Consider the following 11,919-nt stretch of genomic DNA (forward strand, 5'->3'; position numbering starts at 1 on the left):
CATACTCTTCTCTCAAAGAGATGCTTAGTAGAGAAACGTCAGAATTGAAAGAAATCTCAGCCATGATTCAGTTATCAGTGCAAATTGAACATTTTTTTCTAATAGGTCACAGGACCATGGCAAAAATAAATAAATAAATGGTAAAGCCCATACATTGAGCTAGAAGCAGCTCTAGGCTAGATCTGAGCCCTCCTGCTGCCTCGTCTACACAGGCACATCCCTAAGTGAGTAGTGATTTCCTGGTAATTTTCTTTATCTAATTTTACTGCCTAAACACATTACCGTTTGTTATGGGAATGGGACCCATCACAAAGAAAGCGAGCAGACCTGAGGGACCTTCTAATCAAATGTTAGGCTAAGTAGGGAAATGTTAGGTTACCTCCCCAACCCAGAGCCCCTCCCATCATATTTCTTGATCTTGTGACTGCCCCCATGGGTCTTGATCTCTCTGCGCTTCTTGCAACCAGCCTAAATGAAAGCAAGTTCTGCATAAATCTGACAATGAGGGGGGTACTTCATCTTGTAGGAGGCCAGGTCATGCTTTTTAAATGAAACAATTTTCATTTGAAGAGGGTGGGGTCCAAAGATATAAAGAGTTAGAATGAGCTGTGCTCAGGGAAGAAGTGTGTTGAGACCCCTGTAGATAAAGTTTCATTATTTCTACTCTTTATTCCCTTAGTAAAAAGTAAGTAGCAACTAATAAAATGGCTATAGTCAGAAGTGAAATTTCCGCTAAGATTCATATAACATATGGCTATATGGTGAGGTTTTCCCAATATCTACAGCATTAAACTTCACTCCTAGGGAAGTGATTACAAAACAGCATTACTGAGTCCTACCCTCCAGAATTATATAGTTTATGTCAATCAAAACAGAAAATAATCCTAAAATTAAAGGCATTTAAAAAAATAATTTTGATGCCAAATTGGAAAAAAAAAAAAAAGCTTCAAAAGTACTTTGAAAATGGAGCCAAAGTATCCATTAAAGGAAAAAATTACAGGCAAATTAAGAATATGCCTTTTCCAATGACATTGAACCTCAGTAATTTTCTCCGCGATGCTCTAAAACCCTGTAATTCTCATAGAAATCTGGCAATCTCACCCATTTCCCCCTGGCAGAAATAATAGACCAGTATATGGTGTGGTTTGTAGTTCAAAGAAATATTGGTTTACAATGGAGGTTGGGGGCACATGCCAGGATTACTTGAGTATCATCAGAAGAAAGAAATCTAAGCTACACTTCACAATGCAGTAGCTTAATCCACTGCCTTTAATTTGCAAGCTTGCTAATTGGCAAACGGATAAAAATAAGAAAGATGTCATTATTCATGCAATTCACTGACAGTGCACTCTATTTCACTGGGCTGTATGCATATAAATCACCTTTATGATAATGGAGGGATGGGTTTTAAGTATTTGATCTAATAGCCCCCAAGAACAGTGTCACTAGAACCTCAGTGGGTGAGCAAGAGTCACCTATGATAGAATTCAACTGAGTGTCACAGTGTTTAGTGACCAAACCAAATCTTTACAACAACAATGACCTTGAGTTTGGGTCTAGACTAATTACTAATAATGGGAAAGGTTTACTAAAAAAGGAATTAAAAATCAAATACTCTCCCCTGGAAATCAAAGAATGTATTATGAATTTTCCATTTCTAACACCATCATTGCACAATTAGGGAAAAGTCCAGACTGCTGACTGGGTTGTACCTAGAGGTTGAGCACAGCATTTTTCTTTTTTTATTTTATTTTTTTCAGTTGTAGGCAGACCCAATACCTTTATTTTATTTATTTAAATGTGGTGCTGAGAATTGAACCCAGTGCCTCACACATGTTAGGCAGGTGCTGTACCGCTGAGCCACAACCCCAGCCCAAGCACAGCAATGTGACTTGAATTCTGTCTCTACTACCCATTGCCCACTCTCATGGTGAGGGAGACTGTGCTGATTTAGGTGAGGGACAACTGCAAATGACATGGTAGGAAGAGATGAGATGAGAGCCCCTTTCGCTGTCTTTTCCCAACACAGACTGAGAAATTTATTTAGTAATTTTTGTAGTAGAGAGCCCCAATCTTGGAGTGGGTATTGACACTACATGCCAATTATCTGTATTGTGTGAACATTTCATAGAACTTTCTTGAAGAAATCAGATCTATTTAACGGTGGGGGCTGCACAGAACATACCAAAGACTCCTTGTCCCGGAGTAAAACCAACCCTATTGTCATTCTGCCTGCCGTGTGATAAGCCCTGTAGGAATGGGTAGATGCTTGAATCCAAAAAGGAGCCTTCATGTTTCTGCCAAAGCATGATTTTCTTCCTATATTATTGCTTTTTGATGACTGTTTAAAGCAATCCTTTTTAAAATGGACAAAGCTTGGCAGGAGGTTAGCAAGTCAATTAATTGGCAGGGAGAAAGTAAAGCACAATTTCGCACACCACTATTTAAAGAGTAATTTCAAATACAACAGGTTGTTAACACACTGTGCATAGAGAAACGTTAGTCTGCCCAATTTTATGAAAGTCCAGTATAAGAATATAAGACTTCTTCTGATCTTCCCACCCAAATGAACCAGGGAGTAAGGATTTGCATAGAATTCTTTACTGTTCACCCAGCATTTTCTTTTCTTTCCTCTTTTTTTTTTTAAATTTAGATAGCACCTTCTTGTGCTATGGGTATAGCTTGTGGTAGTGCACTTTGCCTAGCATGCCCAAGGTCTTGGGTTCAATCACCACACAAGTAAATAGATAGATAGATAGATAGACAGACAGACAGCAACTCCCCAAGAAACTGTTAGTCTGAGTGCACAGATAATTAACTGCTAGCGTAGGGAGCTGCAGGGCAGGAAATCAGAGTTAAAAAGTTGGCTACCACAGTCAATTACAGGGTAATCAGAAAGCACACCATCTCTTTAATTAAATGTAAAATAATGGGAAATGCAATTTATGAAAAAACAACCCCCACCAAAATATCAAGACCCCATTTATTGCCGAGGGGTGGGCAAACCAGGCAACGGCATAAGCGGAATATCGAGTCATTTCTCAACCAACATTATGCCTAGATGAAAAGAAAACATTATGTCTACTTTCAGTTGGTGCTTTTTTCTCTTTCTAAAGCATTGTCACTCCTATTAAGTATTAAAATACAAAAATACTTTGACTCTTTAAAAAAAAAAAAAAAACCTTACTGTTCTATCATCCTTTGAGGGTCAATTTAAATATCTCCCCCTTTCTGAGAGAGAGTCCTTGCACCCTTGGGAGAACTCTTTCCTCCTCTGGGTTCCTATAAAGTTTTACTCATATGACCAACAGAAAGGTTATTTCGGGGAGTCTATGTATACAGTCTCTGCCGATAAACAGGAGCTTCTGGAGAACATTAATGGCCTTTATTCATCTTTATGCTTCCAACAGCTACATGAATTCTCGGCTCTTAGTGGATGTTTAATATGAGTTTATTTAATTATATTATAGAGAAGATGAATGACACAATGTTATAAATAACTCAACTTCATTGTAATAAAAACTAACGAATTTCTACTCCAAACCTTCACCTTCAATAATACCTATGACAGGATCTCAATACTATTCTGGCAGATATCTTTTAATTCCTATCATCTAGCCACAGGGGGAGGTGCTGATAAGAATGGTCAAAAATAATGGTTCCACAGGAGAAAAGATAAAGTATTTGGACAATCAATAAAAAATTATCTGTCTTCACAGCTACACAGATTTGGGGTTGAATACAGTGTGGCCTTCAAAGCTCTGTATAAACACAGCATCTTTCTGCCCTTTCTTCTTAGGAATCTTATTTCATTCACCTTCCTCTCTTCTACAGATAAATCTTAGAGCTCAGTATTAATTTTGCTCTGATTTTTTTACTCAGACTTCTGTGACTCCTAATTCCACCCCAAATGATGTCTCCCATTAAACATCCCTTATCTTTTCTTACTTACTACTCATTGCCCTTGTAGCTGTTTAATTCCCTCCCACACGCTACCAAGTACAAGAAGACAGAAATACAGTCCATCTTGCTAAGTGCTAGCACCCACTGCCCAGGAGAGTGTCAAGTGCAAATATAGATTCTGTTTATTCAGTGAACAGAGGGAAAGGGGAAGAAGGGAGAGGAGCGCTTTCACATGAAGATGGCAGAGGCAAAGACATTAGGGTGGACGAGAGAGCTAGGGTGGCTTGCCTCCTGTCCCTTTCCCCCCTGTACTCTTCCATCTCAGAGCTTTGTTGCGCAAGAAGAGGTTTCATTCAGACTTTGTCTTGGGACAAAGCTGAGAAAGACAGCCAAGAAGAAGGCTTGCCTATCTCTATATGGGACAGTACACATTGTCATGGGATAAAGAAGTGTGAGCTGACATGAAGATGATAGTCACAGTGTTATCAGATATGAAGATTTTTTTTAATGTTCTTGAAAGGCCTTCATGGTGGCATAAACAAGATGACTGTTGTATTAGCAGAAGACATTGTTAGTGAATTTGAAGCCATGTGTAAGATCAACCTAAGCACCGTGGATGGCTAAAAATATGAAGTCTTCGAGCCCAGAAAATTGATGGTGGTCATGACCAATGTCCTTGAAATACCAAGGCTAACACAACAGTGAGTTCAGGCTAAATCAATGTAAGAAAACTTTGATGATAAATAAAATGTTGCGCCAGATAGTTCCTTTCCCTGTTCTTTACAAATCTTCTCTATTGTTTCCACAGTGGAAGCTCTTATCCTAGCTGTTCTCTGAAACAAATCTTTGGAGGAAAAGACGGAAACATGTTATCATTCACAGTTCAATGCTTTCCTGGAATGTTCTGTGCAATTCCTTTTGTGTATGCCTCCCCCTCCCTCCTCCCTCCCTCCCTCCCCTCCCCCCCCCTCTTCCTTCTCCTTCTCCTCCTCCTCCTCCTCCTCCTCCTCCTCCTCCTCCTCCTCCTCCTTTTTAAACTCTAAAGCTGGTCTTACTAGTTCAGTACGACTTCACCTTTCATCTGCTTACACAATTGTGCCGACCTGGCAAAATCTAAGCATGTCTGCTTTTGTTCCATCTTGCCTACCCCCTTCCCTAATTACCACTTAGGTATGTGTTCACTAGCAGTTCTTTTAAAAAGGTATCTTCCTCCTGTCCCTTTACATGTTTCAGACATATAACAAAAATAGGGAAAGACTGAACTTTGAACCCAGCATTGACCTTTATTATTTATGTTCTTCCTAGCTTTCTCACTCAGAGCAGAGAAAGAAAAACCATACTGTATTTGTATGGATTTGGGGTGTATGTTTGATAGGGTTCAGTAGGCCCCCTGAAGCCACAGGTTGGTTCTGCATCTAGGGGTTGTGCAGAATGCATTTAACCATGGGTCAGAAATATTTGGGGGAAAAAATGTGCTGTGCTAAACATATTTGTCATTATCCACCCCCACATATAATAACAACTATTTACATACCATTTACATTGTATTAAGCATCATAACCAGTCTAGGGAAATGATTTAAAGTATACAGGAAGATGTTTGGAGGTTACAAGGAAATACTACAACAAATTATATTAGACACTTGAGCAACTGCATACTTCGGTATCTGTGGGGAACCAATCCCCCAGGGATCCCGAGGGTCAACCATACATCAAGCACTAAATTTATAATCATCTTACCAAAACTTTAGAACTCCTGCCAAATCTACCACTCAATGGACAAAAAAACACATATCTTTTTTCAAAATAAAAGTGGTAGAGTCTTTTCCACACCACACAATGGATACACAATCCACTCAATCAAGTAAGTCAGGTCTGTAACAATGTAGGTCTCAGGAGAAAAGAACCCCTCTAACCTAAAACCTGAAATGCCTCATAGTTAATCTCCCATCACACATGGGAGATGAACAACCGAGTTATCTTTGGCTAGAAACTAGGCAAATGCCTTCCTTGGAGTCCAGAGGAATCAGAGAGGGATAGTAGATTTAGGCATCCAAGAACCCCCTTTTTGGAGATCCTAAAGACAGCCTTCACACTCTTCCTGCACTGGGACTGGAACCTAGCAGGACACAATACCATGGTCTGGCAAGAGCTAACTAAGCACAATGGGAAGACCCAAGACTTCACTCGGCAAGTCTCCCCTGCCTTCCCCACTCCCAGAAATGGGTCCAGTGTTTTGCACATTTTTAATTCTCTGTCACCTCTACACGGACAATTCCCTGACAGCAACAGAGCAGCAGTAATCATTATTGCAGAAACACAATTGGAAAGTTTATAAAAAGATGTTAATCTCTTGTGTGTATTTAAACACACAGAGAAAAGTGGGCGAAGCCCTGGCAGGCACATGCAGGCTCTCACGTACCAGCCCAAGTCTGGAACAGAGAAGGAGCAAGACTAGAATGAATGGATGACCTCAGAAGCAACACCAAGCGGAGCCTGAGACACACAGATGAACCTACTTATTAGCAGCAGTTTCACTGGTGACTGGACCTTGCCCCCCTCATAGTGAAGTCACTTAGGAGTATTTTAATAAGACATTTTATCTTGAAAAGACCTCATATAGAACTCCCACTTCGCCTAGCCCCATAAATTAGGACTCTAAGGAATATTTACTTAACAGTCTCTCTGATGGCAATATTTGATCACCTGGACTCTTAGGATTTGATCAAGCACTGTTTTACCTTGAGTCCTTTCCTCCTTGTGTGCTTGTCATCCATACGTGGAATGACACTGGGAGGCTTCTCAGAGCAACCTACCAGAGACTTCCCACAGCCATAAATCACCATTAGCCTTGTCTTCAATGTCAACCCCAGTGCCTTTGACCTTTCCATCGCTTTTGTCACTGTCATTGCCTTTTTCCTCTTTGAATTCTCTGCAATGACTGGGCTGAATGCTATGATATGGATCCAGTACATTACAATGATTCTTGCATATCGAAAGTTCTTTTCCTATACACACAGGCATTGAGGAGGTTCTTTCTTCCTTGAATCTGGAAGCTTGCATGTCAAGAACTGGATTCTGAAAGGCCAAACCATTCTGTCAACTGTGCCTTGGCTTGGTTGCTGAGAAAAGCTCAGATATCTAAATTTAGATTTTCTTCCCCATGGCTTAGCTCAGGCAAATATACTTCCCATGCAAAATCAGTCATTCCCTTCCTACTCCACTCCAGAGCTCCCAGCAGAGGATTCCCCTGTTAAAGAAGTACTTACCAAGTCCCAAGTACAGAATTAGAACTGAGGACCCATTTCCCACAGAAATAATGGGAAAATCAGAGTACAGCAGGTCCGTTCAACAGCAGATTCTATGGCACTTCTGTTGGACAACTTGGGAGGCTGGTGCCCAATTCCACATAACCAGCTTAGGAGACAGCTTTCACAGCAATAAACCATCAACTGGGAAAGAACATATGTGCAATGGCAGAGGATTGATGCATGAGGTATCTGTGGCCTTGAGAACCACCACTTAGCACAGATTAAATGATTACTTCATGTAGCTCTGTAACTTTTTTAAAATAGGCATTTTGACACTCCACCTCCAATACTATGAGTCCATTATTACTTTACCTCTCCTTCGAGAGTCCTATCAAATACGTAAAGAACATACACCTCAATTCACAGACCAGAGGAGGCAAGATTTAAAAAAAAAAAAAAATACAATCCAGTATTTAACAATTTTTGACAAGTCTAGAGAAAAGGTTTGTAGTCTAAAGTTGTTAGCAGACGATTTTATATTTCAAAATTGTCTTTTAGAACATTTGGTGGTTTTAAGAGTATAATTATAATACAAATGTTGATTACAGCAGGATTGATTATAACTGGTTAACAGCTACTTTGTGTTTTTGTTTTCCATAGTAGCTCCCAGGTCAGGGGCTTCCTAATTGCTTTTAGAGAGTCTTTCTAAGAATATGGATGAAAATGTGCCACCTGAAGCACAGCTGCTTATTTCTCCATCCCCCTTCTAATGCTTCAAGAGGCCTGACTCTCGACCTCATTTTCTGGCTGGAACTGCATGCACATGAAATTCAAGCTTGGATTCTACAGTGAGTGTACTTTGATTTAAATTATCTTTCCTTCCTCCCTGGTCTCTCAAAACTGAAGTCTAAACCTTTATGTTTTCCTTACAGGGTGAGAAAAACAAACACACGGAAGGCCCCTCTGTTTCCTCCAGGGCATGGATCTGCAGGACTGGAATTTTAAACCCTGGGGAAAATAACCAAAAGCAGATATTTGAGCTCTTTGGAGCAACTGAACCAAAACACAGTGGATAGAATGGTCTGGTCTTTCAGAATCCAGCTTTGCAGAAGAAAGAGCTTCGATTCTAGCTCTTTCTATGTGTATGTGTGCGTGCACACATGTTGGGGGCTGGCGCTGAGGGGCTAGGGAAGGAAGTGGTGGTTTGTTGCCTTCTCTTTCAAACCCTTCCCTTTCTCCATCTGAGAGAGTAGATGGCCCCCTCTACCAGGCACAGAATCCCCTGTGTCTGTCACCTTCAAGGATGCTCAGTCTTCAGAGGCAGGGTGTAGTAGAAACACATATAGCTCAATTCTAGGCTCTAGAACTTTCCAGAAAGAACCCCAGAGGAGGACCCCCATCTAGCACCCATACTCTAACGAAGTCCCTATTAGGGTAACTCCAATTGCTCTGGCCCACATTATTTTATTTAGGAAAAATGATGGTAAGTGGCCAAAGTTTTATTTATGAACATCGACACTCTCCCTTAGTCTTAAAACCAGGCTCACACACATAGACACACAGGCAGATACCTCACTCTTTATTTTTAAATCCCAGAGCCCCCTGCGAACAGTCCCTAGATGGCTAATCTTAGCTAGACTCTCATCACAGCTGAACAGGGTAGAAGCAGCTTAACCGCCTGCCACATGCATCTGCTGGGATCAGATAGTGGTTCATCTTCACAGAGCTGACCCTGAGCCCTGGGCTTTGGGGGGAAAATAGCTTCCTAGGAAAGGGTATCACCTCTGTGACGACACAGAGCTGATGGGCATCACAGGCTCATTGACCCCAAAGCCCCGGGATGCCGAGAATGGCTCCTGTGCCAGGTTTGCTCATTGTGATGTGTGGGTCCAACAGAAAGCACTCCTGCGACAGGCCCTGATTCCCAATCTGGGCCACTGACAGATTTGCTTTTTCATTCACCTTTCACGTCATTGTGATCATTAATTCCAGACTGTCAAAGCCAGTCAGGATTTCAAACATCGTGTGTGTGTGTGTGTGTGTGTGTGTGTGTGTGTGTGTGTGTGTGTGTGTGTCCGGGGTTTGGAAAACACAATAAATAATCAAGTACAATATTCTCTCTCTCACCTCCCGTCACGTTCCTTTTCCCATCCAGAACCTGCCTACATAGAACGCGCTGAATAGCACTTACCAGAGTCCTTAAAGACTGAGGCACAACACTGGTAAACACGCACCTGGGAGGAAATGCCAATGGACTTCCCTGGCTACCTGTGGGCCACTGAAGGAAGAGAAAGGTGGGAGGCAGGACCTGAGTTAGAAATCAGGAAACTCTTCTATCGGGACATGTCAGGGTGTGCGCCCAGGTCCACTGGGACTGCTAGATCATCCTGCCTTACCCACATCCTTCCACCCTCTCGCCACAAAAATCATAAGCCCGAGCTCAGAGGTCTCCCAATTCCAACTCTGACTGATTCCTTGTGTGCCCCTGGATAAGTCACTGGAACTTTCTGGACTCAGTGTCTTCATCTGTCCCATGGAAAAGACTGACTATACTTTTTAGCTTTTACATTCTTTGGTTTTCCAAGGTAAAATTTGACCTGAGTTCACTTTGATTCTCAGATCAAGCCTAAGACAGCTTGGTGTGGTGATGCATGCCTGTGATTCCAGCGACTTGGGAGGCTGAGGCAGGAGGATCACGGGTTCAAAGCCAGGCTCAGCAATTTAGCAAGGCCCTAAGCAACTTAGCAAGACCCTGTCTCAAAATAAAAAATAAAAAGTGCTGGGGATGTGATTCAGTGGCAAAGCACCCCAGGATTCAATCCCTGGGGCCAAAAAAAAAAAAAAAAGAGAAAGACTAAGACTTTACTTGACTAACAAAGGGTCTTGGGACTCCATGACAGACTCAGAAAACCATTCTGATTCACGTTTGAAGAGAGAAGAAAAATGACACAGGGGAAGGAAATAGTATGCAATCCGGGCTACCTTCAGGTGTCTGGTGAATCTGTGTGTACCATGTGATCATCTTAGGGGAATTCTAAGCGTGGTTCCCTCTTACCTGCCACTCCAGTCTTCCTCAAGAAGAAGTTCATGCTTCTTGTGAGCTGTTTTTCTAATAAATGATCACCTGCCTTTCCATTTCCTCAATATACTTCTAAAGTTATAAAAAGTCATTAGAAAATCAGGTAGAAACTGAATGGCCGCTCCCAAACAGAATATTCTTGAACCCCCTCTTCTGGCAGGAGCAGAACTAAAGTCTCTCTGTAGAAGCCATTACTCTAATCTTTCTCACTGGTTTTTGTCCATTTTCTCCTGCTATGACAAAATGCCTGACATTGGGATATTTATAAAGGAAAGAGGTTTATTTGGTCTCATGGTTCTGAAGGCTGGGAAGTCCAAGAGCAGGACTCCAGGAAGGGCTTCAAGCTGCTTCAACTCACAGCAAAAAGCAGAAGGGCACACAACGATGCAAAACACTAACCTGCTCTCACAGTAAATAATCCAGTCCTTCCAGAATTAATCCAATCCCTCAAGGATCTTTAAACCAGTCCCACAAGAAAGGCATTAAATGTCTTAACAACCTAGTCACCTCTGAAAACCCCTACTTCCGGAAACAACATGGCAACCAATTTCAGCATGAGTTTTGGAGAAGACAACCCATGTGTAAACCTTAGCATCCCTTATACCATTGTACAGTTTGGACCTGGAATGTCCCCTGTCCCCGTCACCTCCTGTGTTGAAGGCTCAGTTCCCAGCTAGGAGCGCTACTGGGAAGGTGGTAGACACTTTAGGAGATGGGGCCTATTTGGAGGAGGGAGGTCACTAGGGACAAGTACTTGAAAGTTATACCTTGTCCCCAGTCTTGCCCCTAATTCCTAGCTGCCATAAAGTGAGCAGTTTTACTCCATCATACACGCCTGACATGATGTTCTGCCTCACCACAAGCCCACAATGATGGAGCTAGGCAAAATGGACTGAAGCCTCTGAAACTGTGAAGCAAAAGAAACACTTCCTCCTCTGAGTTGATTTTGTCAGGTATTTTGTCACAGCTATGAAAAGCTGACTAACAGCCACCAATTTGGTGAATGTGTATTTCCTTACCTCACTCTGCTCATACTATCTTAAAATTTTTTCTGACCATCTTGGTTCTATACAGTTAAAAGTACTCAAACTCTGCCTGTCTGAAATGTCTTTACAGCCCTTCTAAATGGCTGGGTCTTTCTTTTCTTCTTTACCTAAATGACTAGCAGCTATTTTGTTTACTTATGACCATATTGTTTCTTATTCTGTAGTTACTCTTCATCAACTCAACATTCCATATCTTACCCCCGCCCCTTCTGCTGCCAGTGTCTCCTGCTCAGTATCATCTCAGCCCAAAGAAGTCTGAACAAAGCATGCTCGGTCACAGAATTAGCCTCCATGCCTGAGATAGCAGCAGCACAGTAACCAAAACATTCAAATGTGCTAAAAGACAACACACATGCGTACACACACACAAACAAGTCCTCGTATTGCTCATAATTTCTACTAAAATTTAAAACTCAGGTTTATTAAAACCACAGTTGGTTCAGTTCCTTTAAGAAAATTCTTTTTTCCTCCACTCTATTCCTATATAAAACTTGGTAACCAGTCTTCATTTCCTTAAGGTTTCTTTCCAGAACATCTTCATTCTGGCAATAGGAAGACAGGCCCATGAAATAACAGATCAGATTCAAGGACTTGTCAAATGAAGCCCTGTTCTAGGGTTTCTCTTTTTTGAAGTTTTACTT

General features: G+C 41.6%; 1 protein-coding gene across 24 annotated transcripts in view; it reads right to left on the minus strand.

The window, feature by feature from the left end:
- KIAA1217 overlaps positions 1-11,919 on the minus strand; it is a 796,647-nt gene that overhangs the window by 274,296 nt on the left and 510,432 nt on the right. The window lies entirely within an intron of this gene.

The sequence above is a fragment of the Sciurus vulgaris genome, assembly GCF_902686455.1.
Source record: "Sciurus vulgaris genome assembly, chromosome: 12".
NCBI classification, from domain to species: Eukaryota; Metazoa; Chordata; class Mammalia; order Rodentia; family Sciuridae; genus Sciurus; species Sciurus vulgaris.